Raw genomic sequence first — 23,330 nt, 5'->3', positions numbered from 1 at the left:
CATTCATGTGCCTCCTTAGTAACCAAGGGCTCCTGACAAATGATATAAATCAATTTCCTTTATCAGACCTTTCTGATAAGCAGATCATCTACAATGCAAAGGAAACAGGAAGAGATGATTGTGATCTAGTCTAGACTTTGTTATAGACTGTGATGCTTATTATGCGCTAAAATGACATTGATTAAAAAAAAAAAGGTACCAAACAACAGGCTGTATTTGACCAAAGTGAGTCAATGTGGGTCAGTCTCATAGTCGACCTCTGGCATACAATTGCTACAAAACAGAGACAGAGTTATCAACTCTAATTAGTACAGTAATAAGATGAGATCAGCCACGGCCAGTGGCAGTTTTAGTATGGAAGATGCTTACACGGGTCAGAGAGGCATAACAGTTTGATGTCATTATAAGTGCAGGAGCTCTCTTTGCTCAAAATATTGTGTGTGTGTGTGGCAAGTTTGCCTGTGTGTGTGAACGAGAGAAAAGGAGAAGAAAAAGACAGAATATATTACATGCGAGGGTGGTGTGCGGTAGATAATTGCTGCTGACAGTCCAGCGTGTTCATTTAAAACTGAGCCTAGACATCAAGATTCAGACGTGTTGAAAACAAGATGTAATCATTGAAGTGAGGCAATAGACACCCTGTTTGTCAGCACAATCACTCACTTTTCATGTTTACAAGAACAGTTCACGAAAAAAAAAATCCCTCATATCATTCCAAACGTGTATAACTTCTATGGGACACAAAAGCAGACATTTTGAAGAATCTACTGCCTGCTCTTTTCCATAAAGAGAAAGTGAATGAGGGATAAATCTCAAGTGATTTATATTAATCTCCACTTCATCAGTTATTTCAGATGTGGTGTCTTTTTGTGCGCATTCTTTGATGGCATTATAATGATATATTAATATATCTTTTTTTTGCATGCTACAGTATATGTGTGTGTGCTTCCATGCTTCACTTGCTAATTTCAGTTCTTGAGGGCGCCCGGCTCGCATGTAAGATTGAGTTTGCCCATTGGCTTCTGTGCATTACAGTACAGATGGCATTCGCTCGCCCCTGCCCATATTGCCCACAAACCACTTGACATTTTAATCGACATTTCCTTCAGAGCTCCCACATTAAAGGCCATGACATTTCATTTGCACATGATGTTGATTAAAACATGGTTACATACTTCAAAATCGAGACAGAACCAAACCTGAGAAAAATGAAAGGAACCAAAGAACCAAGAAGTGTCTGTGCAAGCCTTGCAAGATGCTCTTTAATTCCAGGATATAGTAAGCAGAATAGCCTACCATATAGAATACTTTACCATTATAATACATGCTATTTTATATGCTATATTGCTCCTTTTGCCTCCCTGTTTCCACCTCGGGATGTCCAGCCCGAGCTGATGTAACTAGAGATTACATCAGCTCCAGATTGGATTCAGTCTCATATTCTTAATAATAGGCCTATATGTTAAATATTCATGCTGATATTTATTAATTATAGAATGTATTCATTTGTATTATTGTAATATTAGCTACTCATATTTGTATTATCTCATAAAAAAGTTTTGTACCAGCAGCAATCACTCTGTTAAACAGTTTTAATGTTTTGTGTGTTGTATGCCATGTTGTGGTCAACAATGTTCTAATGATGTCCTGCCTCTTAGACTGTAAAACCAGTTTACCTACGGGTCTTAAAAAAAAAACAACTAAAATTGTAAAATGCATTTTCTTCCAAGAGGATGTTTAGTATAGGTTCTGTTCAACAGTGAAGGTTTGAAGTGAACTTTTCAGTGAAATCCAGAGCATATCTGACATTTCTTCATGTAACTTTGGACAAGGCTGACCACCATCTGGAAGAATGTGAGTGAAGAGGCTTCATCTCCATCATGTCACCTGGCTTTGGATCGGCAGCCCCAGCTGTGTATCGGCCTTTTCCCCAGGCTGTGTCCTACCTGCCATATCTTATATCTCCTACCCCTCATGTTCTCTGCCCTGAAGGAACCAGGTCTGGTGTCGACTCGGCACAAACTAAACGTCCACAAACTGTCAACTCAGCTGATCTGGTGTCAGTGCTGAAATAGCAATTGACATGCTATTGTTCTCTATTAAGACATCCAAACATCTTTGAATAATAAGTTAACACAGATAAAAGTTAATGTTTAAATCCGTTAGCTGTTACATGCAGAGTTACGCATAAATTGAATGAATATTACATGGAGCTTTTATCCCATAGATAACTTCAGGTGATAGACACTGTCCTATTTTTACTTTATAATACTTCCCTTGAACTTTGCTTCGAATATTGTTCATGATCTCTCAGTTGCCTTGCAGGAAAACGCAATGGAATGCATCCAAGCATACAGCCACGCTTCTCGCCACACCATCCACCAGAATAAACCACTCACAGTATATATTACACAGTCTTTCAGTTAAAGCTAACATATTAACCTAATTAAAAAAATAGATTTATATCACATCCATTGACCGCTTGGATTTAAGAGAGGTGAAGAGGTTAATCATAGCCTGTGAGAAATTGACTGTAATTGATAGCGATTCATTAATTAGTTCAGTTTTAGTCAAAGTTATCTGTGTCAATAAAAATATAGTGCGCACATGTTATAGGATTGACAGTATAGAACCTTTTTTTAATTGTCCCATCTTTAACCTTGATTATTTTTTTTTTTGATTGACACTTTTTGTTCCATTTTAAAAATGTTCTGCAGGTTTAGTTATTTATACACCCTGTATATTTGTTGTAGCATTTAATTATTTAACTTCTATTCATGTTTCGACGATAACACATTACTGTAAAATAAGATAAAATGGAACAAAACTGAATGTTTTTAATTAATTAATTAATTAAGATTGAAAATAGAAAGAAAGCTGTCTTCTAAAAACATCCAGAGTTACAGTAAATCTACACAAGTGGTGAATGTTGATGCAAAGAATGCTGATTAGTTTAATACTAGTGTCAAAAAAAAATGTCAATACGAAAAAGCAGGAACATAAATATGCATGTAAACGGTAATACAATCCAAATCTATCTGGAGTTGCTGTACCATAGGAAGAGAAACCGAGAAAAGGAAAGAGACATGAAACCGTAATTTGAGAATCTATTACAGATCATCCGCACAGCTCTCCTCTCCCTCACCCATAAACACACAGAAATGTGTTCAAGCGCCAGGATCCTTTATAACTTTCCCTTCTCCAGGAGTAATGCGCTCTGAATGGCTGCTAAAATGGGCCAGGAGATTTCATTCCCTTCGCTCTCTCTCGACGCCTCACCTTTGGCCCTTCGATGATATGAGTCCTCTTGCTTTTCTCCCCACGCCGGTGATGGGAGGCTGAAATAAGCCAGAGCCAGCAGGGAGAGAAGGGAATAAAGCTTATTTACAAAAGCTCTAGCATGGCAGGTGTGCTGTCCACCACCCAAATTAGCCAATCAGCTAACCATCAGTCCAAGAAATCCCCACAGCATAGCCAAAGTTGGACTGAATAATGCAGAGGGTTTTGAAACGTTGCTTCAGTGCGCTGTAGAGGAAACTTTAACGGGTAGACTCTCAAAACAAAACAAAAAAGGTAGCAGTTCTCATTACAGACAATTAAAAACATCATGTGTACCATATGAGACGTGCTTGAATTATAGTTTAAGCCAATAAGCTTATACCGTTTTTATTGTTTATTTAGTAAAAATTTTTTGTGATTTTTAAGCTGCTCATCTCACTAAAAGACATGAAACCCTTCAAGACCTGGTGTCACCATTTCACTTTTAGTGCTCACGATTTTACCCATAAGCTCATGATTTTTAATGTGACACACAGCTTAATCCATATAAACAAAATCCCCTAAATGTTAAATAAACATCCTGGCAAAGCCAATCATTTTCTCTTTTGACAAATTTTAACTTTTGGCATTGATCCTAAAATGACTTCATCCAGACGAGGCAGTCGAGCATTTTTCTTTTTCTTTTATTTTCTTTTTTTTTTTTTTTGCTGGCATCCTTGTGAGTGTGTCTGATCTTTCGACACTCATGCAGAAAATAGTGAATAAATAATGAGCGAAATAACCTCCAGGCATGAATCTTACAGATATATGAAATATTCATATGATTCTTAACACAAAACGTTTGCTGAAAGCCAAGCAGTGTGCAGATGTCGTCCAAAGCATGTATGTATGTAAGGTCTTATGAGAAATCTTGTGCGTTGTTGAAATGTTGATCTCATTTGATTTATTAAAGTGTGTTCTATAATTTGACCTATGGTCTTTTTACCCTGTGAGCTAAATCTAGAGTCGTAATTTGTAATTTTTTATCTACCAGATAAGTGAAGCAGAATGAATCAGTCTTGAATTTCCTAATTGAAACACTTCTGTAGAAAATACACCAGGCAGTAAAAAACAAGTATGCAGGTTTTCTTGTCGCCTGGTGGCAGATATTATCTAACGTTGTGCACTCGGCACCAAAAATGGCAGTCGAGTGTGTTCTGCATAAGTTTTGAGACATCAATATTTATAAGTGTCTGTACTTGTGTGAACGCAAATGTTTACCCCATAGCTCTTGAGCGCAAAACTCAAACAAACCGGAGTAAGCAATCACTCTTACAGGATACAGAGTGTGAAGTTGTTCACATTATGTTGTCTTGTTTCAACAGAGAAACAGGTGCACAAATGCCTAGAACAACATGAGGACATGTATTACGTTTAGAAAACTCTGTGGCCTCCATTAGTATTACAGTGGTCTCATTACAAGACTTTTGATCGTTCTGTGTCTAGATCCATAATAGCCATTGTTTTGACCCCGTCCTGTCCCTTAATGGAGTAAAGTGGAAAATCGTCTTGATTCGAGCACGAGCTGGTTTTTACACACTCGTACGCACACAAACAAACTGTAATGGGTGTGAGAGTGTCAGAAGCTGTAAGTGTGTCTCTCACCTTCCTGTCCCTTCTTTGGGTCCCCTTTTCAGGTCAGTAAACCAGCTACCGACTGTTTCTGCAAGGCTAAAGAGAGACAAAGAGAAAGAATCGGGAAAACGGGGAGCGAGGGAGACCAGACACCTCTGTTGAGGGCACCAGACAGCCAGGGTGTTGAAAGTTAATGGAGCACTCTTTCACAAACACTTCTCTCTGGGGGCCTCTTTCTGTTCCCCTCCCACCGCTGAGCCTGCCTTTATTTTATTTACGAAAGGCTCCTTTATGTGCTTTCATCAGGGCTGCAATTTATATAGCCAGAGTTAATGCTGGATGTGACCAAGGGATTCCCTCCCTGTAAGGAGATGCAATGGAAGATTGTTTGAAGAATTGGCTCCTAACATTGAGCATGCCATGTATGCCACTTTGTGCGTGACATAAACGTGCAGCACTCCACGGAGTCGCCTTTTTAAGCGATCCTCTGGGCTATGCCCCCGTAATCCCCCTTCCTTTAAATGACCCCCATCTCCCTTTTTTCTTTATAGAGCTGGGGGATAAAGCCAAGCGGCTGTGGTCAAGTTTGAATGTTTGGGGGAAACTGTGCACTGCATGAGCAACAAGCTTGAGAGGCCCCCTTAAGAGTGTGTCTATGGGAAGGTGTGTGTATGTTTAGGTGCATTACACATGCCAAATGTGACAACTGTAGTATTTAGGCACGGGTTCTGAAATTAAATGAATGTACTGTTTCCTTTGGGCATCAGTTCAATATAGTGTACTTAAATAGAGAGAGAAAAAGAGAGGAATAATTGTAGTTGGGAATAACTTCATCCCTCATGAAAATAAATAAATAAATAACCAGATAATTATTGCTGGTCCTAACTAGCTTAAGATGGGTTCACAAAGCCATGTGTTTAGTTCAACCAGACTATAACAAGGCTGGAAGACCAGCTATAATCAGCAAAATATCCAAAGCCACTGTCTTAGTTTTGAAGAATATCCTTGTAGTTTTTTTTTTGTTTTGTTTTGTTTTGTTTTTTCATATAATGAAGAGACTATACTTCACCAAAGCATTGTTAAATGTCAGATGATTTTTTTTAATAATGACACCCTTTATCATAATAATAATCCTCTTTATCATTTATTTTAAATGTATTGCCTTTTGTGTGCTTTTTCTGATGACGTTATAATGATTTAAAACATATTTGTTGCATGTGTTGTCTGTTTGTGCTTCCATAGCAATAGTTCACCTAAAAATGTTGATGTTTAAAATTATGACAGAATTTTTTTATTATTTTATTTCTTTTTTGGGGGTGGTGAACTATCCAATCCTATATTTAATTATATATTTCAATTTTTTAAAAAGGGGGAACAAAATGTTGCATAGGCACATTGACTTAATAATAATCTTTATTGAACTGGTTAATTGAAATGAACTGTTCAAACAAACTGATTCGCTAAAATAAACCAGACTTCACAATGCTACATAAATAAGTAACAATATTTTGAAAGCTGCTGAACTATTACCTCACAACTAAAGTTAGTATCACTACTTTTATTTAGTTACTTCTGAACACTTGCAAACATGCATACAAATGTCACTTTCTAAGAGAAACCTGAATTGCATTGGTGAGCAGGCTAGTGTGTTGGCCACATTTTAAAGTGAATGTGTGGTTACTTTATTCGCTCGGTGGCCATGCCCTCCCTTCCCTCCTCCTATCCTGTTATTCTTCTCCTCATGCTGCTCTGTTATTGGAACTGATGGGTTTATTGAGACTTTCACACTTTGCAAAAAGGGGGGGGGAGGGGGCTGCTGATTTCGTTTGTTTTTCCTCTCCCTTTCCCTCTCTTCTGCTCTTTCTCCTTCCCACTCTCTCGAGATCACTTTGGCTTCCACCACAGTTCTCCCATGCATGACTGTTTACACGTTAGTGCTTACCATAAATTACAACTGAATATAACAAATGAGAAAATCTCTGGGAATTAACTAAAAGTAAGATGCGGCAGGCTGGAGCTTGTTGTCACTCAGGAAGTCTATAATTCACTAACTAAAATGTTTTGAGTCCAATTAAAGCAACACCAAGCAACTTTTCCTCTGCGGTCGCCCTACAGGTTGGAAGCGGAATTGTCCATTACTGCTGTCGTAAATAATTTAGCCTACCGCACCCTACTGTCGCACGCACATGCTCTCTATTTATCTGGCACCGGCTTTGGAATCAACAATGGCCACAGACAAGGTAGATAGGTACAAGGTAGTTGTAGTCTACTGTCGAGTACACTCCACCTATCGGCAATTGTAACGCTTGCCGTAAAACTAGTCAAATTAGTAGTTTTCTTAGGTCTCATTCGTACTACAGAACCACCACCCGATCTGGTGATCTTAAATAGCGTGGACATAGCATACATGCCACAGTGCGATGAACCTCTGAAACGATTTTGAAAACATTATATTAAGGAAAAAATTCTTCCTTTGTGTTGCTTTAAACAAATGTGTGTTCTGTCTAGCAATGCTTCGGTATTTTAGTCTCCAAAACATAGTTTAAATCCCTCATAAATTAAAGTGACCCTTATTTATTTTATCCATACACATGCTTTTGAAGTTAAATAATGCAGTTAACAAATGGAAGCTTATATTGTAAAGTGTTAACTAATTCTGCATGGTTTTTAATCTTTTCTCTATATATTACCACTATTTGACATGTTGTCAAAAAAAAAAATACAACACACTTTATCATCAACTTCTTGTCATTTGGCAGATTTCGCTCTTAAAAACAAAACTAAATAGGGGTTAGTAAGAGTAGACAGATGAAAAAACATAACACTTGTTGATTTTTTGTTGTCACTGTCCTCACAGGATGGAGAGAGGTAGTCAGTGTCAGGTTAGGAGAGAGAAATGAAAAAGTGTCTAAATGGAGGGAGCAGGACGGTAAATGAGGCATACAAGAGAGGCCCCCACTGTGAGCTCACGGCTGTACACTTAGACAGGTTCCGCACTCTAGATCACAGCACAGGACGAGCTCCAAAAGAGGGCAGGACATCTTGATACAGTATGTGCTGGTAAAGGGTGTAAAAGTGGTGCATTGGTTTTAAAGGTGCAATGTGTAACAAAGTTGAGTATCTATTAACAGAAATGCAATATGACATCCATAACTATGTTTTCAGTGGTGTATAAAGAACTTACTTAATTAACCGTAATGTTTTTATTACCTTAGAATGAGACATTAATAGCTCCATAACCGCGGGAATCCCCTTCTATGAAGGTCGCCATGTTGTGACGTCATATTCCTACCGTAGCCGAACGCGAACACACAGCGCTACAGAACGCGTTTCATCACTACCTTGAAAGAGAAGTAGCGGAAAGCTGGAAGCTAGCCTTACACTCCGTGAGTAGTGACTTTTCCCTTGTGAGTGGTGTAAAATATGTAGTTGGGATTGTTTCATGTAACTTAGTTCTCCCTCGCTGTGTTATGGGTTTGTTATGTTGGGGATAGATGTGCTGTTACGTTCGTGAGACAGCTGATGATTAGTATTCATGTCATTGACCGTAAAACAGTACGTTACAGGAATCACTAACCCGTCGATAGAGACTTTTACTAAAGTCTTTTATCACTAAAGTCGATCGCGAAGAGTTTTCAAAATCAGAGAAAAAAAGCCTATTGCATGTAGTAAATAGTATCTATGGGATGCGGAGATGACATGATTGTAACAGCGCGCGCACTTCCGACCTTTGGACTCATGCGGACGCGTTCCAGCTCAGCCACAGTAACAGCTCATATTAGCCAGCTAAACTATTACTAACTTACCCTGTTAGAAAAAATATATAGCTGCTCCCTCGCTGTATTATGGGTTTGCTACAGTATGTGGGGATAAATGTGCTGCTGGTTACGTTTGTGAGACAATCAGCTGATTAATATTATTTTATTAAATTATATATTAAAACCCTTGATCCTCACCCGACTATGGCTTTGTAAACAGTATTCATGATGTGGTTTATAATGGACTGTGGTACAGAAACAGTGACAATGTTACACACTCTTGGCTTACTCTGGCTATTCTCTGCTGTCTCAGCCGACGAGATGTTTGTCCCGTTTTAGCAACCGTAGCTTCTTCGAAAGGGAGGGGTGAACAGTGGGCTGAGCCCTTAGTGCAAACCTGGTGCAAACTCGCAACCGAACCACTAGATGTCGCTAAAAGTCACACATTGCTCCTTTAATAATAAAAATGAAGGTTACTCTTTATTTTGATTGTTCACTTTCTACTCTCTACAAGTAAATTTGCAAGTAGATGCCAATAACCAGCCCATTCTCATCACAAGGCGTCATCTAACTGACGCTTTTGACCATGTGTCAACATCCGACGTACATGGCACCCTTTAACGTCAATATAAGACGCGCCTCCTAGTGGTCTAACCCTACATTCTAAAAAATGCTGGGTTAAAATAACCCATCATTGGGTCAAATATGGACAAACTCAGCCATTGGGTATACAACATTTGGGTTTGTCCATATTTGACCCAAATTTGGGTTAAAACAACCCAGCATTTTTTAGAGTGTAGCCCGACGTTGTAATAAGTCTGATTAATTTGCAACATGTCAATTATCTAGAGTTTTAGTGGACTCTTAGATTAGGGGTTGGGTTAGCAGAATAAATTGACATGTACTAATAAAGTTACCAGTAGGCAGTAGAATGTCTGTTTGATGGGGACCATCACAATAAAGTGTTAGCAGATATTAAGCAGACAGTCTACTAATACTCTAATGACTGCTAGCTGACATAAGTTATTTATTGTTAATAGAATGTCTAAAGTCCACTATCGAAAATTGGTCCCACTTTATATTAGATTTCTGTAACTACTATTTAGCCTACTAACATTTGATACAATGCATTCATTGTGAGCATGTGTGCTTTTACATTGTACTTAATTTTATATAAAAAAAATACCTGCTTGTATTTACAGCTGTAGTTAAATTAATGTAATTGCATCTATACTTGTTGACCCTTCACTTACGTCATTAACCACCCTTAAAATTACCCATACCACCAAACTTGTCCTTAACATATACAATATTTTATAACACGTATTTTTCAAGGCAAATATTTGATACCATTCTGAAATCATCTGTCACTTGAGAAGGGTAAAAAACGAACTAAGCATTAGTTCTCACAGTATTGCTGTCTCATATTGTTGGTAGGTTTGGGAGGACAAGGTGAAGTGTAATTGGATTTGAACATTATTGGTTGTTTTTTTTTCTGTAGCAGTGTCCTCATCTGCCCTCATGAGACAGCATCTGTCGCAGGGACGAGGCCACATAAGGACTATCGGTCCATCCAGATTGGAGCTTGTCTCACTTTTATAAGACACTGAAATTTATATTAGTGAACATTGTTAAGTAATAACCAACAATAGGTGGTATATTCTATACTATTTTATTTTAAGTAAAATATTTGGTATCATTTTCCTGGTTAATAATATTCCTCCAAACATTGAAGTTTTTGGAGTATAATTTCGATATTTAAACTATCATGGCCACTTATTTAAAGACAGAGATGCAGTTAATATCAAATGATACATGCAAAGTGGCAACAAACATGAGCTCACATTTTAAAAATTCAGTAAACGGTAAAATAGTGCACATTAGACTGAATAGTCTGAAATTAGAAAAACAAAATATTGTTTAGTTTCTAGGAAAGTGTAACACTTCATAATATTTACAATGAAATTACAAAAATAGAGGTCCACCCATTTGGAGATTTTAGTTCTCAATTCTTGTGCAATAATTGAGAAATCAAAGACGGATTTTGTTTAAACGTCACGTGGTCACTGGCACACATACCATCAACACATACTGTCTCCAGTGCTCATTCATTCACTTCCACACTCATTTATAATGAATTCCTTTGCTGTACACCATGTATCTCTCTTCCAATCTACTGTAAACACTTTCACACATGGCATTGTGTTACAGTATGTCAGCATAACATCTGTCAATCTTTTCCCACATTGTCATGTGATAAATCCCACTTCATTTTGTAGCCAATAGTGTGACAGTCCACTTCAGCTGTCTTACCCCCTGCTCCAATGCCCAGGGGAGGCTGACCCAGTCAGTCCCTTTTCAGCTCCTCAAGTGACTATTAAGGTGGTAAGACAACAGCCAGCCCTTCGCCCACTCTTACAAAACCGCCCCCCACTGGGCCCATAAGACCGCTAGAATCAACTGGGAGTGTATCTTTGCTATTACCATGTGAGCCTCCTTTATAGACTTAAACCTCTTCTTGATTTCTTTCTTTTATATTTTGATCTTTCTTTCTGAAGTTGGAATATCATACAACAAACAAATTGTGAGGTCCAAACGTCTTGGTCCACTAGTGAATAGAATAGAATAGAATAGAATAGAATAGAATAGAATAGAATACTTGTAATCCTACACAAATGACGTCAATATAAATAGTCAGTACTACTTTAGTTTAGGGCCAATTCTCACTATTAACTAGTTGCTTATTAGCATGCATTTAACAACTGTATGATATTGGATGTTAATTAGTACTTATAAAGCACACATTGATGCCTTATTATGCACGTAAATCACACTGAATAGTGACAAAAAACGACAAAAGATAAAACCAAACAGGGAGTATACTGCAAAATACTTTGTAACCTAAACGAGACACAGGTGCAAATCATCATCACAAAACTAAGTAGGGAAACAGGAACTAACACAATGAAACTGAATGTCAAAATAAGAGCAAACACATAACTGTGACAAGAAATAGACAATACATTTATATTTATATTTACTAAATTTTAATACAAATCATATTTGTACCTCATCTGCATTATCATTGTGACAAGTTTTATTTTGATTAGTCCTAGTGCAGACTTCTAAATATTTCGTATTAATTTTACATCATTCATTCATTCATTCGTTCATTCATTCATTCATTCATTCATTCACAAAACTAGCCTACAGCTTTTTGTTTACTTCCAGGGTTAAATACAGAACAAACATGTTTCCTCTTGGCTTATAAGATTTTTTTGTGTGTTGCTTTTCATTATGTGAATTTGTATAAAGAAACCCAATCCATGATCTGCTTTGAAGGACAACCGGCATCCAGAATATTTGAGCCAGCAGTGCATAGTGAACAGCTGAGTAAAAGGCCTACGTGTGCGTCTGGGCTGCCTTTCCAGACCTGGAAATAGAAGTGTGAAGCCGAAGTGAATGTTTGCTCTGTAAGGTGGGTTTAGGGAAAAAAAAGGCACCTGTACCGCAGCCCAGCCTAGTTTAATTCTCCTCCTAAGCCAGACACTTCCTGCTCTGGGACAAGCCTAATTACAGTAAGATGTTATTGGATGGAAGAGGGGATGGGAGATTTGAAAGAATTGTTGAGGGGATATTTGGGTGTATGTGGCAGAGAAGGATCCGAGAAAGGGATAAAACGAACACGAGGGAGTGTGAAAACATGGACATGGACACTTGCTTTTGCAGTAATGCATTATGTAGAGTATAATCGACAGCTGTCAGGTTGCTGCACGACTGCTAAGTGGAAGATTTACATAAGAGAGATACATGGAGTTCATTGACAGTGTGTGATTGTCTGTTTTAGTGCATTCGTAAGTGTTTTCCTATGTGAACATACTCTTTCTTTCATGACGGCATCTATCACTAACTGGAAGCAATATAATGTCAGGTAAACAGTTTTTCTGTTATGTATTTGAGATTGTGTGTCATGTGTTTAGATGTGTGTGTGGAAACAAACACTGGCTGAGAACAGGCTAGTGGCCTTAGCCTTGTTTAATGTTGCATTTCTGACCTTGTGAGGTGTGTGAAACCAAAACTTCCATCCGACACACACACACACACACGAGGGAGCAGAGAGTTTAAACATACACCATGGCATTTGTCAAGTTGTAATGGTAGTTATTTCACTGTCACCCACATATGTCAATAAACAAACCAAAAGACATTCCTCGCTTTCTCTTGCATGCACATGCTTACACACGCAGACACAATACATAAATATGCAGACGCAACCAGTATATTATTTTAGGTATTTTTTAAGAAGATAAATTTTGTCGTGAACTCCTAATCTTAATCTGTCCATATAAAATGGTATATCAATCCTTAGAAGAATTTGGCATTTGTTTTGTTATGGCATGTCATAGGCTTGAACCAACATCTGAGTTACTTTTACACACACTACACTGCAAATCAAAGGGCACGTTTTACTAGATGTGTCACGGACAAAGACAGTCAATTTGTACAATGCAAGCACCGGTTATATACAAACAAACACACATGCTATCATTCACATGAGGATCAGGATCATGGAAGTCCCATTAATCCAAGTGATGGGGATTGAAATTCTTTATGACGGCAACATCTCATTTCACCTTTATACTGTACAGTTGGTTATCCTTCTCTCTCCCAACATCAGCTGGTTTCCTCCTCATCCACTACTCTAAATATCTGTCTTGGACTCACTCCCAGAGGCCTGACTGGTACATATTCCACCACTCCATTCATTCTGGGAGCTTTTCCAGGGGAATTTTTTTTTTTTCTAATCACAGGATATTTTTCTCTGTTATTCTCAGTCTTTTACTTGGACCATGTATTCTGACACTAGAAATATCCTTCTACCCTTTACTCCCTTTCTCTCCCTCTCTTTCTCTCTCCCACACTTTCCGTGTGAAAAACAGAGCTGGATTCTGAATCCCAGCATTTTTCTTGCTCCTGTGGGGATGGTCCAAGCTAGTCCAAGCTCCTTCTTAAAATAGAAAGACATAGGGGATTTGACACTGTTCTTTTCCCCATTTTGTTGTGTATGTGGTTTGATGTAAAGCCATGCTGAGTCAAAGGCACAACGTTGCCAGGAATACATGCCCACCTCTCTGAGTTAATGTGTGTGTGTGTGTGTGTGTGTGTGTGTGTGTACTGCCATGTGGTTTAACTTCAGTACGATTGTAATACTGTAATTTAAATTATGACCGCGGTGCTCAGATGTATTAATAAGTGGCTATGTATGAATAAATAGAAGTTTCAAAACTGTTCCAATGACAGTTGCGTAGTCTGTAACTAATACACTAACAGTATATACGTACAGTAGGACTAGCTAATTGTAACACAAAGACACACACAACAAGTTTTAACCATAAATTTCCCAACAATATTAATATTATGCAATATAAACCACTCTTTGTGTGATCACTTTCAGGTGTTCCTTCTGTGTATCCAGGAAAGATGCTTGCTAATTTTATCATTAACTTTTAACTCTGTGTTGATATCTAGTGTCAATGCAATGCAAAACTAGACACGTAGCCTGAAATTCTGTATGTTGTTTACTGAGTGTGGATCTGTAGTCAGCTCAACTGGTGGAGCATTGCACTAATGACACTAATGTTATGGGTCTCATTCAATATATAATTATGTAACCTATGATATCTTTAGGAATATCTATTTACCATCTGAAATAAGAAGAGGTTGTCAAAGGTGTGAGACTATGAAATGTCCATGAAACGTGTCCTCTTAATATGAACGAGAGATTGCCTTGTGTATGCCTTGTAAACATGCTCTTCGCTAATTAATAGAAATGGATAGGGGAATTCTGTATTGGTGTTTGAACCCTTGGTGCTAAGAAGTGAGTACTGGTTGTAATAGGTGGCTTAGCGTTAAATGTCAGAGAAGGGTCTTGGGTCCCAAAGAAGGAAGGGGGAAGGGCACGATAAAAGGTCACACAAGCACTAATGCTATACCACAGATCACTTTTGTGGATGACTAGCCCTGTAGACACTGCACAGAGGCAATGTCCTTAAAGATCACCTGAGGCGAAGAACCCCATCTGACTTTTCTCCAATCTTCACAAGATGTTATATAGTGTGCAGATGACATTTTATGATGCTTAGTTCTTGATCTGCCTAAGGTAGAAGTAATAAGTAAGGAAAAATGTATACATTAATAAACATATAAATAAATAATTTACATATTGTACAAAATGTGAACTAGATGTTATAGCATGGCATCAGTGGTCAATCATTGCAATATGACAGCCCCTATATTATATTATATTATAATATAATAATATATAATTATATTATATTATATTATATTGCATGCAACTAGTTGCATGCAAATTACCAGGATATTGGATGTTTATTAGTACTTATAAAGCTCATATTAATGCCTTATTCTGCATGACCATATATTCCTTAATCCTACCCAATTCCCAACTGTGAAAAAATGTAACTTGTGTTTAGAGGATAGAAAATAGTGAGATAAAATAAGAAGTATTAGGGAGATGTGATGCAGGTAGAGAGAGTAGTAAGATGGAGAGAAACGCACATAATTAGATGGATCCATGGGTCTTCCCTCCTCTGTGACTGTAGATTTATGGGATGAGCGGAACCAGGAGGCCCTCGGTGAGACGGGCACTGGGCAGCTGTGTTGTTTCAGAGCCTGTATTTTACTGTTGGCCAGCAGTTGGCTCTTTAACCATTTAGAATGCTCTACATTCCTGAGGGTTAATAATACTCAGAAGGGGGGGTGGTGGTTCTTTGGTGGTTTCGGCGGCTTGACGGGGGAAGGGCTTCAGTGTCCGATGGTGGTCACACGCCATTCGTCATTAAACACAGCGACCCCGCTCCTCTTCAATTACTGTTTACCCTGATGAAACATTAGCCTCTGAACTTAGGGTTCTCTGAGTCCCTTTGTCTCTCAAACTTTTAAACGCTCTTTTGATTTCTTCAAAATCTACAGATACACACTTTGTACTGAGAGGTCTCATAGTTTTACATTCCATGATGAGTTTGAACCTGCTCTATGATGAGTAGATGAATGTTTGCTTTTTTGAGTTTGTGTGCACAGTGGATGAGTGAACATAAGCATGCACATGTTTGTGTGTGTTCCTCCACTGTTATCACAGATTCCCGTCTCTCTCTCTCGCTCGCTCGCGCGCGCTGGTGTTGTCAGGGTGTTTGATGTTTGTCTCAGATAGCTGATGAGTATCAGTGCTCGTTAAGAAGATTAAAGAAAGGGCTCATTTGCATGTGTTCGTTATCTCATTAGATTGATATCAGGGAGAAAAAGGGCTTGACCGCAGTGCCTTCACACTCTGCTCTTGCTTCGGGCAAACTGATGTATGCTCCGCACTGTAAAGTATTACTCACAATCAGCTCTGTTCTGGGCCTCCACGGAGCTGAACACATAATTAGCAAGTTTTCTGCATGCTCCTTTGCTTAAGAGGGTCAACATTTTAACCTTATTCTGCCCTACATGAATCCACAGGAAGTTTCAAAGAGGGGTTGGTTGTATCCTAATGAGAGATAAATGTATCTTAAAGCAAAATTTTACAGTTAAATGTTTGTTTTCAGTGTTGGCTCACATTCTGTATATAGTCTTTCTCTTTTTGAGAATCACAGTGCAGGTCTTGTGGCACTTGCTCATTAGCTCAAAGCTCATTAGCAGCACAGAAAGCAAGTAACTTTAAATATGGCTCTGAAATGATTTCGCCTGTTTTGCCCGTATTTTATTTGACATAAAAATACATGAGATGATTTCAGCAAACATGTCTATCAGGAAATTGACCTCTGCACTGGTTTGGGCTCAATAATTTAGTGATTGTGTTTTGATAGATTCTGGCCTAAGATTAAATATAGTATGATACCAAATTATTTTGTGAAAATAACATTTTACTTTATGCATCTGACATGAGAGAACTTTGAGTTTGTGACAATTGATCTATCAGTTGATAGTAAATATACATTCAGAGATTTACATTCGTTGTCACAACATTTGATGTGTTTTTAGGACTAGTAGTGAAGTTGTTGCCACATCCCATCTTTGACCTAATATTTAAATCATGGACAAACAAATGCATACCTAATTATTTGCAAGGTAATGACAAGATGTAATAAGTTTAAGTGTAACTTCTCCAATTTTCAACCTCCTTTGTATTGTTACAGTGTCGGTCGTGTATGTGTATTCTCATTTGAGAAATTAATGTTTATTTATCAGCAAAAGTCCACCGGATGATGCAAAACATGTCATCTGGCAGATTTTTTTACAGCTCCAGGGCTTTTGTGAAAACTCCAGTTTGTACTTCTATATTTTTGTATTCCCGCCCATAGAAACTCTGATCAACAGAGGGTTGTAAACAGAACAGTTATTGTAAAGATAGGTTATTCCCTGATCATTGTATCATACTTGTACTACTCTTTAAACAGCATTATGGTTAAAAAAAAAAAGAAAAGAAAAGAAAAGAAAAAAAAGGGAACACTTAGGTAACATCTTTCTTACCTGTACGTGAGTTTGTTCAGAAGAAACTGACAGAACGGCAATATCAGTTTTTTTAATTTTTTTTTTAATTTTTATTTTTTTATGTAGACTCCACATCTTTGGTATTTAAATAGCATAGGCATATGTTGAACTTTGTTCTTGTTCAAACAGATGCAGAATGCGGTACATAAAGTATTTAAAAATGTTAAAATATATATTGGTGTATTTGACAAATTATTTCACTTCAGCTGTGATAAAGTATGCAAACGCAGTGCGAGCGTCACTGCGGGAAAGTGTCCGACTTCACATCTCCGTTTTCAGCTCTTCCCCGTCTGTAAGCGGCAATTCTTGCCGATCGGTAACATCCAGCCACTGGCGATGTTGAACACACCTTCTGTCTCTGGTAAGCGTATCCATAGCAGACTGGTGGGAGTGGTCATCGGCAATATGCCCAGTGCATTATAGGTGTTGATGTTTTCCTACCTATTGGATAAAAGGGAAGACAACAGCCTTTTTTTCTGTGTATTCTCTAGGTAGCACAGATTTACAAAAAAAAAAAACTGCATAACCATATAAGATTTATTTAAAGCCTATTTTGAAGCAGTGAAGTTCATCAACCCTGGTAAATACTCTTAGGTGTCCAATGGACTCTCATGCTTGGGATAGACATTCATCAAAGCCCAAACAAACCATCAGAAAGTGATGGAGCAGGCTAGCACAAGTCATACTGAAATAAGTGTTAGATCATTTGAGCAATTGCTCATTAAATAATCTTTGAATATAAAATGTGTTTGTAAATGTATATTTTATCGTTTGGTTGTGTAGGTATGTTCTATCACGCATTCTGACCCTGAAGCCAATGAACATAAAGAGGTAGAGTTTAATGTCTATCATGCAACTCTTATTTAACTGAAGGTCAGATGATTCTCCAGAGGGTGTGTTCAATAGTTTTGTCTGCCATCTGAGTTTGATTAACATGATCATGGGTCTGGGTCTGATCTGACATATACTTGCAAGGTAGAGAAGTAATGGTAACACTTTATTTTCATGGTCGACTTTAGACATTCTTCTTAAGTAACTTTGTAACTTACATGTCAGCTACCAATATTAGTAAAGAGTCTACTTAATATCTGCTAACACTTTATTTTAATGGTCCACCAACAAATATCCTACAGACTATAAGTAACTTTACACCTACATGTCAACTTATTCTACTAACCCAAACACTAAACAGTCTACTATACTAATACTCTAATGACTGGTTGTTGACATGTACAGTAGTTGCAAAGTTCCTTATAGTTCATAGAATGCTTAAAGTGGACCATTGAAATAAAGTTAATCCATCTCATCCCTGTGAAAATAATTCCAATGTCTTAAAGGTCAACTATGAAAACACAAGGATATATCTCGATCCCTTCATACACATTACATTGACCCTCGGATGAATAAGACACGCTGCAGTAACTCTTAGTGATTTCACTACAATTTATAGCATCGCCCCTCTGTGGTCGACATGTCTCTTATTCAACAGTCGGTTGAATTTAAGTCTGTTCCATTGACCTCTGCGTTGTGGTGAGGCAGACAGTGACTATAGTTTCATGCCGCTAATCAAATTCTAGCCGAGCGGCGATGTTTCCCTGAAAAGTCCTCTGCATTGCCCCCAGCTTTGAATTGAAGTGTGGAGGTTCTGTTTCATTACAGCTCATAGGGAATTGTGTAGTCTTCCTACCTGGAGGGCAAAGGATAATGGCAATGACAATGGAACGCACGCATCAAGGGGGGAAGCGTATAAGCGCATGGCAGCGTGTCGTGATATGCACCTGACTCTCCTCTCATTTCCATTGTGAAAACCCCACCATATCAAGGTATTAAGGCAAAGCATGAATGTTTTTGTATGTGTGTGTGTGTGTGTGTGTTTGTGTGATCCCTTAGGTGAGCACTTAGACTGGGAAGGGAGAAACTTGACATCTTCTTACATCTTTATTCGTTTCCTCTGGCTGATTTCTTATTTATCAGAATCCCTCTAGGTGGAGTCTTCAGGTCCCAGCGCAGCGCTCTCCACAGGTACCACCACTGATAAAAACACATCATCCCCGCCATATTCCACTTCCTCTCAATTTGGGTTCAGGAAAAAAAAAAAACACTTCTGCATTCCCAAACGTGGTGGAGTCTGCCTGCCACTCCTTCCTTGACATCTCCTGTTGGATTCATCCACAGATGTGACTGTCCGACAACTGTAAACGCTTGGGAATACACAGTCTTTTCCTTCTCTCTCTCCTCCCAACCTGCATTTCTGGGTCACGGAAGACATTTAAACTCCACTTATAATTAACAGCTATTTTTAAACGGAGTGAGAGAGTGTGGAAATAGAGCAGTGGTGAGGTAAAAAAGCATTAAAATTGCCCCAGATTCGCTATTGAATGGGACACATCACGGCAATGTGCTTGCTGATCAAAGTGAAAGGGAAAGAGTGGAGACGGGGCCGATCAGTGGGGATAAATGGATCTCTTATAATAGTGTAAGAATAGGGCCCCTTTTTTACAGCTGAAACAATTTAATAACCGCATTCATTACAGACCACTCGCTGTCCACTCGCTATCTCTCGCTACTTCCTCTGCCTTTTTTTTTTTTTTTTGCCTATGAAAGGAAAGGCTGGTTACAGCAGCCCTAGCTGAATTAGGGCTGTTTGAGGGCTGAAATGAAGATGTGCTAGCTTCCTCTGACACTCCTAAATGAAAACCTTATACAAGAGCAAGCAGTTATCACAGAAGCTCCCCAAGGACACGCTACACTCTTCAGCCTGCTAATTATATCCAATGCAAATGCACTGTCTGCATAGTTAGCGCTTGCGCTCAGCACTTATTTATATATTTCTGTATTATTTCATTCATTCATTCAGACCGTCCTGTGTCAGGGGGAATAAAAGAGGCAGCTAATAACATGAACTGAGTGAACTATTAGAAGCCCCCTCGCCTTTGTCTGTCTCGCTCGCTCATTTGCTCAATCTGCACTCCTTCCTGATCTCCTTCTCCTTCACTTTCTCTCCTGTTGATCTGGTAGGAATGTATGCGGTCCTCTGAGGGGAAGTCCTATAAACACGTTCCGGTGGCATTCATAAGGATATGGTTGGGAAGTGCATCTTTATTAAAAGCGCTTTGTCTTGCAGCCTGTGTGCGCATGTTTGCCATCTTATCTGTCCATTAGCCTGCAGTGACCTGCCCACTCCTCTATTCCTCTTTCTGCTGGCTTTAATGGGTAATTTAGTGATGCTGGCCTGACATATACTCCTTGTTTGTTGCTATGGTTACAGGGTCTTATATTCCCTCTCTTTTTTTTTTACCTGTGGAGAGTTTGGTCAGTAAAAATACATTCATTTCCCTGGAGAACTGGGGTCAGATGCATGGTTGTCGTCTCGTAATTTACTTACTCTAAGTAAACACTTTTGGTAATTTATTGATTTTTTTTTTTTTGATCTTGTATGAAAAAAGGTGTGTTACTGAGAAATTATATTTTATAACAAGGCTAGACTATTCATAGTTTGTGTGTATGTGTGTGTGTGTGCGTGTGTCAGTAATTAATCCAATTATATATATATATATATATATATATATATATATATATATATATATATATATTCAGTACACGCTGTATTTTACTACTTACTATATGAAGAGTTCAGATGCAAAAGCCTCTAAGTGCCATTTGAAATTTTCTTCTAGAATGATCATTTTTATCAAGCTTGTATATTTAAGTTCAGTAATTGTATATTGTATATTTAAGTAGGTAATCTTCATTGCAATTTAAGTGAAATTACTGAACTTAATATACAAGCTTGATAAAAATGATCATTCTAGAAGAAAATTTCAAATGGCACTTAGAGGCTTTTGCATCTGAACTCTTCATATTTTGGTATTGGAGTGAAAAACAAATTAATGACAAGTCTGGCGCTAGTACAAACCACCTGCTTCAAGTTTTAGAACATTTAAACACTGATTTTAAAAGTGACGGTAAAGACATTTTTAATGTTACAAAATATAAATAAAGGCTCTTTTGAACTTTCTAGTCATCAATGAATCCTAAAAAAAAAAAAAAAAACGGTTCACGGTTTTCTCAAAAAATACACCACAACTGTTTTCAACATTAATAGCCTTTCTTGAGCACCAATTCAGCATATTAGAATAATTTCTAAACGATCATGTGACTCTGAAGTCTGGAGTAATGACACTGAAAATGCAGCTTTATTTGTACAGTAATAAATTACATTTTAAAACTGAAAACAGTTACTTTAAATTGTAATAATATTTTAAAATATATAAATGTAGCCCCGGTGGTCGCAGTCTTGTGTGTGACACCCATCAATTATAGGAAGCCATGACATGCTTCCAATACCAGGTGACTGTGCAGTTCCGGCTGTGAGTCTTCTCTTATTTGTAGCACACACTCTCACAAGGTCATCCTTCCGAACTGCTGTCAGCAGGAGAGATATGAATTAAAAAAGCTGTTTCATCTGCTGCTCTATCTGTTTTGGTTTTGTTTTATTGTCCATGGATAGGGAAATAATAACTTGCTGTGGTCCAATGTATGGTGTTATATTTTTCACCAGGTTTTATGGCCTCCGTATGTATGTTATGACAGAACTGAGGCCGGGTGCGGGCCTGCACGTCTGATAAATGACTTGCTTTGTACTTCCCCCCCAAAAAGAAATCATAATTCCACTTCCTCTCCAAAGCCTGTGCTGCGGCAAGCATGATGGGTGGTGCCACAGGACCCGATATATACAGACATATACATATATATATATATATATATATATATATATATATATATATAGATAGATAGATAGATAGATAGATAGATAGATAGATAGATAGATAGATAGATAGATAGATAGATAGATAGATAGATAGATAGAAATACAAAATAAGGATCGACTTCATCCTGCTCCTTTTGAAAACTTAGGATGGTTGTAGTCCCTGGTCAAGCCCCTTTAAGTGCCCCTCTGCCCTTTTTGGCCCTCTTCCTCTCGGGGGTTAAAACGCACCTTCCCTCTAAAGGTTACAGAGGTCGCACATCTGCATGTGAAATGTGAACCCTTTGACATTCCACGGCTGGTCTGAATCCACTCGAGCCCTTTTTGTTAGCTTAAACACTAAAGTCGTGCCTAACAAGCTCACCACAGAACTAAACATTGTAACACAAGCCCTCTCCAGTGACCATTTAAGTGAACATAAAAAAAAAGAAAAACGTGTGATTAATGAGATGGTCGCACCTAAATGCAAAGAAAGGTGGATAGAGTATCATATCACGCAAACTTCACAGGCTCACATTTTTAATGTTTATTTTACGATATTTGGATATGTTTAAACTATATGTAATTATTATTTTGTTGGATTAAACTATAGAATGCCTAAAATAGCAGAATGTTCTCATACAACTTATATTTATGTCGTCCTGTTCATGCAGTTTCTAGACACATAATCAGTATACTAGAAAAAATGCAGAATTAATGCATATTAATATAAAATATAATATTAATATGTTTAATAATACATAATATTAATTCATATATATATTAAATATCCATTATTTTAGTTATATATAAATGTAAAATGATAATTTCTGTTAAATCAGCTTTCAAACTTTTCAAATCTCATTCATGCATCCCTTGGTCAATAATCATAAGTAAACCCATCCCATTAGTTCACACAGTTTTTCCAGCGCTGCAGTGGTGGAGGAAGTACTGAATTTCAGTACTTAAGTAAAAGTACAAATAACCAGATAAATATTTACTTTAGTAAAAGTAGAAGTAACACAATGACAACCATACTTAAGTAAAAAGTAAAAAGTACCTGATTTTAAATGTACTTTAAGTATTAAAAGTAAAAGTACTTGCATAACAATTGATTTTCTTAATGACTATTTTCTAATGATTAATAAAACATTTAATTTTAACTCATTCAACCTAATACTCCTATAATAATGTTCAATAATGATGGAAAAAAAATTGTTGTCACCATTTCTGAAACAAGCTTGCAATTGGGCAATATAAACCATGCTTATCCTTACTATATGTTAATAACTATGTTTGGCAGTATTAATTTATGGTGTAATTCTGAACCTCTTGGCTTACCATAATCCTAACCAAACGTATATTACACACGGTGTGTT

This window comes from Pimephales promelas, chromosome 4 (assembly GCF_988280905.1).
Source record: "Pimephales promelas chromosome 4, fPimPro1.hap1.1, whole genome shotgun sequence".
Lineage (NCBI taxonomy): Eukaryota > Metazoa > Chordata > Actinopteri > Cypriniformes > Leuciscidae > Pimephales > Pimephales promelas.
Note: the sequence above shows the minus strand (reverse complement) of the source record.